Raw genomic sequence first — 10,196 nt, forward strand, 5'->3', positions numbered from 1 at the left:
CCTCCCTCCCCTCCCCTCCTCCCTCCCCTCCCCTCCTCCCTCCCCTCCCCTCCTCCCTCCCCTCCCCTCCTCCCTCCCTCCTTCTCTCTTGTCCTTCGGCTCTTTTTTCCGGGTTAATTACGTTTCGCATTAAAGCAAAACCCAGCCCCGGATGTGAGTACAATGCTCCGCCGAGCCCGCCGGGGGCGGAGAGGGGTGCTGGGGCGCCGCGGGCTGGGAGGGGGCGCGGCCGGGCGCGCGGGCTGCGCGGACTCGGCGGGGGCGGGGCGCCCGGAGGCGGCCCCAGAGGCTGCGCGCCGGGACCACCTCGGCCGCGCAGGGGGAGGCCCTGCTTCCGACGCCGGCCCCGGGCAGCAGGTGTCCGAGTGGGAAAGGGGCCCGGGGATAAGGGCATCCTAGAAACAGGGAGACGAGCCGGCCCGCGGGCTCACTCTTTACCCCGTTTATTCTTCCCAAAGCACCCACCTCCTCCCCCAGCCCGCTCCAGCGACTTCAGCCGGGCCTTCCCCGGACCCAGAGCCTTCAGCCATCGGGGTTTAGGGTTAGCGTCGAAGGAAGCATCTCAGATTCTCCCGGGTTGTCATGCATGTGCCCCAGGAGCCCAAGGGGGTCGTAAGTTCTAACGGCTGTATAGGGACTTTTTCAGAGCGTGGCGCAAAGACGCCTTTCCAGCCCTCGGAGCGGGAGGGAGCTCTGGGGGAAAATGGGAAACAGACAAGCAGCAGGTATTAAGTAATATTGCCAAGAGGAACCGAAGAGAACTGTCGGGTGCCGGTGCAGCCTCTGCGTTACCGCATTTGATCCACGCTGCAACCCAATGGGTATCAATCCCCTTCACGATGAGGAAACCGAGACTCAGAGACGTTAAGGAATTTGCCCTGGGTCCCACAGTTATCAATGGCTCGTCTGTCAGGTTCTGATGCCGGCCTCGCACGTGAGGAGATAGATATTTCAATGTACATGCAGCCAGGCACATAACATTCGAAACACAGAAACGTAGTGGATTGACCCTGGGATGGAGGACCGACCGGGAGCTGCGATTCCTGGGGATTTTGGTGCAAATATAGTTGATAAGGTCGAGTCCTAGTTACAAGGCTTTGACGCAGGGGAGGGCCGAAGAAGACCCTTGAGGCTAGATGGGCGGGATTGCGGGAAAGGCGGGTCCACGTCCCAGTGTTGGAAGGGGAAAGGCAGACTGTTAAAAAGTCTCCAGGACCTGAGGCAGCAAAGCCTGGGGGAAGGGGGGCCCCAGCCAGACGAGCTGGGAGGAAGGTAGGACCACGCTCAGCACACACCCCGAAAGCACTAGTGATGAAACCACACGTTTCCTCTTCCATTTTGATTGCCAAAGCAAAAATGAACCGACCTGCTCTCTCAGGTGTGAAAAAAGACTGTTTGCTTTAGAACATTTTGCTTTGAATGAGGAAGGAAAGGGGGACACAAGAAAAAAAGCATTTCCTTTGAAATAAATACATCAACGTCAATTTTTTTTTTCTATCTGCTCATGAAGATTTTTGCCACTCACATAAATTTCAGGCAGAGCATATACTCTGGAACCAGATGGCCTGGGTTTGAATCCCAGCTGTGGTGCTTATTAGCTTTGATCCCAGAGCAAGTGACAACTTTTCCGTGCCTTATTTTCTACATCTGGATGCTTACAAAGAGTGAATGAGCTAACATTTGTAGAGTGTTTGGATTACTGCCGAACGTGAAGTAGGTGCTATGTAAATGTTTTTGAATTTAAAAATTAGATTATGGTTTTCAGGGTGAAATGGAACAAAATTCCATCCAGCTCCCAGTAAATCCGACTGGAACGGATGGTTTCCAGTATGAGCCAGGAGGTAAAAAGTCTCAGATTCCATGGTATGGTTCGTATTAAAACCCATAAAACTCTAGTCCCTGTGGGGCCTGCCTGAGTTATTCAGTCACAGAGCCACAAATATTTCCTGAGCACTACTGTATTGGATGCCTGGGAGGCAAAGCTCGGCGAGAGGATGCAAGTGTTACTGGGAGGTTGACGCAGCCTTGTATCCCTCCTGGAAATGCCATGAAAATGGCACAGAGTGACAAAGTACTACCAACTTTTAGAGGAACAAGACGTGTGTGTGCGCGCACACGCATCTGTTTGGGAGGGGTCCTCGAGAAGGAAGTAGTGAATTTTGAAATGGGCCTGAGAAGATGGGGACAATTTGACTCCAGTGTTGGGCTGGGGTGGGGGTGGGGGTCATCGGTGCACTTTGGATGATGCTTGTACTTCACTGGGATCCCCGTTTACTGCCACATTTATCGCTAGCCAGGACCTGGCCCCAGTTAGATTACAGTTTCTTCTCTGACTCCTGTATTTCCACTGTTTCCTCAGAGGTCTCCTGCCTCCCCCTCCCATAGTGGCACAGAGTGTCAATTGAGTCTGAGCCCTGCTGTGGTCCTTTTGCCATCCCCGACACATTTTGAAAGTATTTACATTGACTGATTTTATGCATTCATTTTTTTCAGTGCAATAAACAGCCCGGATGTCTGAAAATGTGACTCCGCCTATTGGGAAAGGAATGTCAAAAAAGGCCTTTCACATCAGCTATCTCAGTCCCCTGTTGTATCAGTGCAAGATGAGCTTCAACAATTTGCTGAAGGTTTTGCAGCTGGTTAGTGGCAGAGGTGTTTCTGGAACCCAGGGTTGACTACCCCCAGAATCTTCTAGTATTGATGTGGGAACCTTTCCATGAAGATGGAGACTACTGGTCCAGAACCTAAGAATTTAAACAGAGAGCCTTATACTCTATACCCATTTATGCACTTTTCTATTCATTTTCAGTGTTCACGGCTGGGTAACTAGATGCCCTAACGACCTTCAGTGGTGAGCCAGGGCACCCTCTGGGGAACCACATTGTGCTCTGTCCTTAGAGACACCCATTATGGAAGGTACCAGGCTGAAGCTGGGGCCGGGTAGTTCCGTTGGGGAAAGTGTGGGACTGAAGAGGCCAAGGTCAGTGGTTGATCCTGGTTCAGGCCAGTTAATTTCGCACAAAGATGAATTGCTCCAAGGCCATCGCACTTCTAGTGCTAGCTGGTCATTTTATAAAGAGTTGTTGTTGGTTTCAATAGCAAAGTACCATCCATTTCTAGAAAGATTACTCAAACTACTATTGTTCTATTCAGTCCTATTCATTCAGCAAACAATTATCTGAACCTATTAACTATTTTTCCTCCCATATATCTTGTACTTACTTATTTTCCAGGAACTTACTAAATGTTAATTGCTTTACCTGTATTGTCTCATTTAAGTCTTACAACACTGGGAGTAAGGTGCTACTATTTCCCCATTTTATAGATGAGATGACTAAAACATGGAGACCAAGCCTAGTTACAAGCCTGTGCAGTCTGACGCCAGAGCTGGCCCCCTCTTAACCACCAAGTTTGTGAAGGATTCAGGAAGACATAAAACAAGACTCTTTCCCTCCACATTTTCGATAATTATCATCATTTAGAATCTCCTTTCCTTTTCAGCTAGCAATTTCATGTCCAAAGATTTGTCCTACAGAAAGTCATCCAGAGATATATATAGTATAGATGGAGTGTATGTTTATGTGTATATACGAAGTGTATATCTGGAATATATATACACATTTGCTGCAGCATAATAGTGAAATTTGGAAATCACTGTCATTCTCATCAGCAAGGGATTGAACAGGTAAATACCATTAATGCCATATAATCTTATACTATGCAGCTGTTAAAAAAGAATGAAAAATACTATATGAAATTTTTTCTATATGAAAAAATACTAAATAAGTAGGACTAAAAAAGATACAAAGGTGCCTGTATAATACAATCCCATTTCTGTAAATAAAAACCGTACATATTTATTACATGAAAAAAAGTCTAAAAGACTATATTCCAAGCTGTTAGCCACAGTTCTCTTAGGGCATGGGAAGAGGGACTATAATGACGAATCTCACTTTCTAAGAGATGTATTTCTGTAATGTGTTATTTTTTGCAATAAGCCTGCATACATTTGCTTATCAAAGAAGAACAATAATGATTTAAAATTATAATGAAAAATTTTAAAGTTCTATGAGAAAGCATATTGCACCCCTCAAGAATCCCATCATTTAGTTGGGAGGGAATGTAACAAAAAGAAAGAAAAGCCAGAAACTAACACAAGCAGGGACAAGAGGAAAGAGAAAATTTTGTGGGAAAAAAACAACCAGCTGGGGTTGAGAGGTGCAGGAGAAAATGTATGAAGGAGATAGCACTTTGGAAGAACCTTGAAGGTGTAGATAGTGTAAAATGTGGAAGGTGGAGAGAGGCATGAGAATAAATGGGTTCCAGATAAAGTGACTGGTTCTGTGCAGCTGGAGCACGGTGGAAGCAGGGAGGATGAAGAAAGGATTTTCATGGGGAACAAAACAGGGAAGAAAGGTTGCTGGAGGGTCTTTATTGCTAAGCAAATGAGTTTTACTTTATTACTTTAGGCTTTAAGAGCCACTGGAGGTTTTTGAACAAGGAAGTGACACTATTAGAAGTAAATAAGCAGCAATTTCATAGTTCATGACTGCGTGGTAACTGGTCTCTTAACACCAAGCTGCCACCGGGATGTGACTCCTGACTCTGTTCCTAATTAACTCTATAGCCATGGACCAGTTACTCTGCTTCTCTGTATTTCTATAAAATGGAGAAGGTGGTGATAACAGATAATTTATCTCATACCATTGTTGTTGAGACTGAGTTAATGTTTTTAGGGCACATGGTAATTGCTGAGAATGTCTGTTAAACTTTAACAATCAGCTTCATACCTTTGAATTAAAATCTTTGCATTTCATTTTGAAACTTTTATTACAAAGAGCTAACATTACACGACAAATTATTAACTATTCTTTCTTCACACTTTCACAGGTTTATAGATTATTAATCCCATTTTACAGGTGGAAGACTTTAGGTTTTTAAGGAGAGATACAGTCTCAGAATCACATAGCAAGACATGAGTTGTGAGTCCTGGTTCAGTTGTCCCTGCCCAACACCCAAGGTTATCGCTTAGCTCCAATTCTCAGAGCCTTGAGAATAGGAAAAATAGAAGAACATTGGCAATTTCTGTTTATAGGATAAGGGAAACAGCAGTAAGGGACAGTAATAAAATAAAATCAAAAACGAGAAAACTTTGGTGAAATACCTGGAAGTGTGTATATAAAATCAAATTTATAATATATATATATATACATATATATATATGTATATATATATCTGGTGAATTATGCTACTTCCAAAATAAAAGTCATATGTTGAAGACCTAACTCCCAATCTGACTGCATTTGGAGGTAGAGCTTTTAGGAGGTAATTAAGGTTGAATGAGTTTATAAGGGTGAGGTCCTAATCCGATAGGATTGATGGCCATATGAGAAGAGGAAGAGATCTCTCTCCCTGTCTCCACAGCACCAAGGAAAAGCCGTGTGAACACACAGCAAGAAGGCAGCCGTCTGCAGTCCTAGAAGAGAGCTCTCACCAGAGCGCAACCATGCTGGCAACCCCATCCCGGACTCCAGCCTCCAGACTGTGAGAAAATAAATTTCTGTTGTTTAAGCCACCCACTCTATAGTACTTTTTATACTCATACATATATATAGACATTACATATGTACACATGCCAAAATTACTTCCCTGTGACAAAGTTTGGAAAACATTGCCATACTGCTAAATCTGACACTAATATAAACTTCAAAATGAAGTGCCCATCCAGTCCCCAGAAATAAGAGTCTCCTGGCTAAATGCACCATTCCTATTGATTCATGCTGATGACATTGTTTTTCCGTCAGTTTAAACAAGGGCAGTGCATGGCTTGGAATCCTGCATCCCCAGTGATGCCCTGTGATTACAAGGGAAGAACTGGGCCTGTGGAATCAGAGAGAGAGAATGAATAGATAGATACCTTAGGTTTGGATCCTTGACCTTGCTTTCGTACTAAATTTTATTTTTGACCTTGCTTTCGTACTAAACTTTATTTTTGCTTAGACTAGTTTCATAATTCATTTCCTCAGCACCGAGCCTACATAGGGGCTACGATTAGAAAATACTGGGGGTGAATATAGTTAAAGTTGGCAACTGGAATAAACTATCTGGTTTATTCCAAGAGATGCCTATGGTGGTCAGTGAAGCGGGTTGGCTGTTACTTCAGTGGTTCACAACACAAGCTGGTGATTACAAAACAAAGAAAATCAAACAGGGTATTTGAACAGATGGATTTATGTCCTTCCATTATTTTGTCAATAGGAAATATATGCACACTGTACAAAGTTCAAAAGGTACAAAAGAGGAAGAGTGAACAAATATTTTATTTTTAAAAATCCTTTCTAGGGGCTTCCCTGGTGGTGCAGTGGTTAAGAATCCACCTGCCAATGCAGGGGACACGGGTTCGAGCACTGGTCCGGGAAGATCCCACATGCCGCAGAGCAACTAAGCCCGTGTGCCACAACTACTGAGCCTGCGTGCCACAACTACTGAAGCCCACGCGCCTAGAGCCCATGCTCCGCAACAAGAGAAGCCACCGCAATGAGAAGCCCGCGCACTGCAACGAAGAGTAGTCCCCGCTCACCACAGCTAGAGAAAGCCCAAGCACTGCAATGAAGACCCAATGCAGCCAAAAATAAAATAAATAAATTTATAAAAAGAATCCTTTCTATTTCTGAATTTTCCAAGTATTCTTCAATAAGCATGTATTATTTTATGATTATAGGAAAAAAGTTAGCTTTATAAGCAAATAGCTAGTTTTTAATTTAAAAGTACCTCAGAGATCTCACAGCTGCTTTGTGATTTAAAAAAAAAGCAACAACATACCACTAACTTTATCTTCAACTTAAAAATAATTGTGTCTTTGATATATTTTTCAAGAAATTTTAGCCAACTTTATATCCATTCGTGTTAAAATTCCTGCCACTGGAAAAGATATACAAAACTGACTGGCAGTTTGAACCCCGAGAACTGGTGAAACTCAGTATGAGTCACTGGAGACAGGTAATTTGCTAAGGAATCTTCTTTCAAATTTCATCATAATTTGTATGATGACTCCACATGTCTGTCAAATGTTGTTAAAATTAAGTGCAACACTAGGCTGGAGGTTTTAGCCCAGTCCAGCTTAACTCCTTCATTTAGGAATTAAACAATAACAAGCTAGATTTATCCTTACACCTAATGCATAATGATGGTTTGGATGTTCTAATTGGATAAGTGGCCAAATGCTCCCTCCAGCATATAATGTCAGAAGATGTCACAGTCCTGGTTTGCTGCAAAGACATATCAGGAACATGGTCCTGACCTGGAGGTCACTTTCTGGTAACTTCAATCCCTGGAACAGAACTCTGAACCGGAAGGTAAGAGGGGAAGAGCCTCTGCGTAGCCAAGTCCCTGCATCTTCATGGAGATGCCTTTCTTAGGCTTGCTCTTTGATTCTGGCTGAAGATCTAATTTCAGAAGGTCCAGTTATGTGGTTTCCCAGTCCTCAGTGGATTAGAAACCAAGAAAATAAAAAAGCTTTTGGAGACGGAGGAGGGAGGGGGAGGAGAAAATGACTTTATTCAGTTCATTCCTCTCTGTAAGTGGATTAGCTGACAACAACAAAGGAGGGAAAGAAAAGTTAACAAGCATTCCCAGAGGTTATATGTGCCCCAGACAATCTTCTTCATTCCCAGTGATGACCTTGGGGTAGGAAAATGTGTTTGAACTGTGATCAGAAATTTTCATATAGTTTTGCTGGTAAGAGTGGTGGCCTCTGGGGAGGAGATCACTTCTGAGGTGGTAAGAGGAGACAGGACTCATTCATGCTCTTGTATATTTTTCAGATATTATATTATGTGCATTATGTTTCTTTTGCTTAAAAATAAATTTTTAAAAAATGATTTAATGCCCCCACAAAAGACTTTACAAATAAAAAGTACATAAAAGAAAAGTATATAAATTAAAATATTGGAGACCTGAAACCATAAAACTCTAGAAGAAAACATACTGGGTGAGCTCCTTGACATTGGCCTTGGCAATGATTTCTTTGGATTTAACACCAAAAGCAACAAAAGGCAACAAAAGCAAAAATAAACAGTTGGGGCTACACCAAACCAAAAAGCTTCTGCACAGCAAAGGAAACCGTCAACAAGATGAAAAGGCAACCTACGGAATGGGAGAAAATACTTGCAGTATCTGATAAGGGATTAATATCCAAAATATGTAAAGAACTCATACAACTCAACAACAAAAAAACAAACAATCTGATTTTTTAAATGGGCAGAAGAACTGAATAGACATTTTTCCAAAGAAGATATACAGATAGTCAACAGGTACATGAAAAGATGCTCAACATCACTAATCATCAGGGAAATGCAAATCACGACCACAATGAGATGTCACCTCACACGTATCAGAATGGCTATCATCAAAAAGACAGCAAATGACAAGTTGGCAAGGATGTGGAGAAAAGGGACCCCTCAGGCACCGTTGGAATGCAAATTGGTATAGCCACTATGGAAAACAGTATGGAGGTTCCTCAAAACATTAAAAATAGAACTACCATGTGATCCAGCAGTTCCACTTCTGTGTATATATCAGAAGGAAACAAAATCACTATCTCAAAAAGATATCTGCACTCCCATGTTCACTGCAGCATTAGTTACAATAGCCAGGACATAGAAACAAAGTGTGTCCACTGACAGATGAATAGATAAAGAAAATGTGGTGTGTATATATATATATATATATATATATATATATATATATGTATATATATATAGACACATATATATATAGACACACACATATATATAGACACACATATATATATAGACACATATATATATATGCAACCATAAAAAAGAAGGAAATCCTGCCATTTGCAGCAACATGGATGGACCTTGAAGGCATTATGCTAAGTAACGTGAGACAGAGAAAAACAAATGCTGTATGATCTCACTTATATGTGGAACCTAAAAAACCACTGTGGAAAACAATATGGAGGTTCCTTAAAAAACTAAATATAGAACTACCATATGACCCAGCAATCCCACTACTGGGCATATACCCTGAGAAAACCATAATTCAAAAAGAGACATGAACCACAATGTTCATTGCAGCTCTATTTACAATAGCCAGGACATGGAACCAACCTAAATGTCCATCAACAGATGAATGGATAAAGAAGATGTGGCACATATGTACAATGGAATATTACTCAGCCATAAAAAGAAACGAAATTGAGTTATTTGTAGTGAGGTGGATGGACCTAGATGGAATCTAAAAAAAAATGGTACTGATGAACCTAGTTGCAGGGCAGGAGTAAAGATGTAGACATAGAGAATGGACTTGAGGACACGAGGTGGGAGGGAGAAGCTGGGGTGAAGTGAGAGTAGAATCGACATATATACACTACCAAATGTAAAATACTTAGCTAGTGGGAAGCAGCCGCATAGCACAGGGAGATCAGCTCCGTGCTTTGTGACCACCTAGAGGGCTGGGATAGGGAGGGTGGGAGGGAGATGCAAGAGGGAGGGGATATGGGGACATGTGTATGCATATGGCTGATTCACTTTGGTGTACAGCAGAAACTAACACAGTATTGTGAAGCAATTATACTCCAATAAAGATCTATTAAAAAAACAAAACAAAACAAAACATTGAACTTATAGAAACAGAGAACAGATTGGTGGTTGCCAGAGGTTAGTGTGGGGTGAGGGGAATGTATGAAGGTGGTCAAAAGTGCAAACTTCCAGTTATAAGATAAATAAGTTCTGGGGATGGATGCATGGTAACTATAGTTAACAATACCATATAGTATATTTGAAAGTTGATAAGAGAGGAGATCTCAGAAGTGCACATGACAGAAAAGAACTGTCATTTACTCTTCAGTTCTGATGTGAAGAACGGTGCTTCTTTACTCTCCTATTTCAACTGCTACAATCCCTGTGACCGAGCTTCCCCCCACGTGGATGTGGATTTCCTTTGCCATTTGGGCATATGGTTGCTTGCATTCGTTTTTTTGCCTTCCTTGAAAAGAAAGTCCACCAGAACCTTGGCTGGTATGCGAGAAAGTCATTCTCCAGAGGGGTGCACATCAGGGTCGGTTAGATCATTTCAATTAGTTACCATCCAACCCTGAGGTAGCTCCCCTGTACTCAGAAGGTGACAAGCAAGCATTACAGTAGAAGTCAAGTCCGTTAGAACGCAGCTTG

The 10,196-nt window shown here is 42.4% G+C and overlaps 1 long non-coding RNA gene across 1 annotated transcript; it reads left to right on the plus strand.

Moving 5' to 3' along the window:
* The first annotated feature begins 31 nt into the window (after positions 1–31).
* Positions 32–8,703, plus strand: LOC125962839 (uncharacterized). Its single transcript, XR_007474640.1, has 4 exons — positions 32–2,639; positions 2,810–3,685; positions 5,425–5,544; positions 6,343–8,703. It is a non-coding gene; the product is annotated as an uncharacterized LOC125962839 (long non-coding RNA).
* Positions 8,704–10,196: the final 1,493 nt, after the last annotated feature.

Source organism: Orcinus orca, chromosome 21 (assembly GCF_937001465.1).
Source record: "Orcinus orca chromosome 21, mOrcOrc1.1, whole genome shotgun sequence".
NCBI classification, from domain to species: domain Eukaryota; kingdom Metazoa; phylum Chordata; class Mammalia; order Artiodactyla; family Delphinidae; genus Orcinus; species Orcinus orca.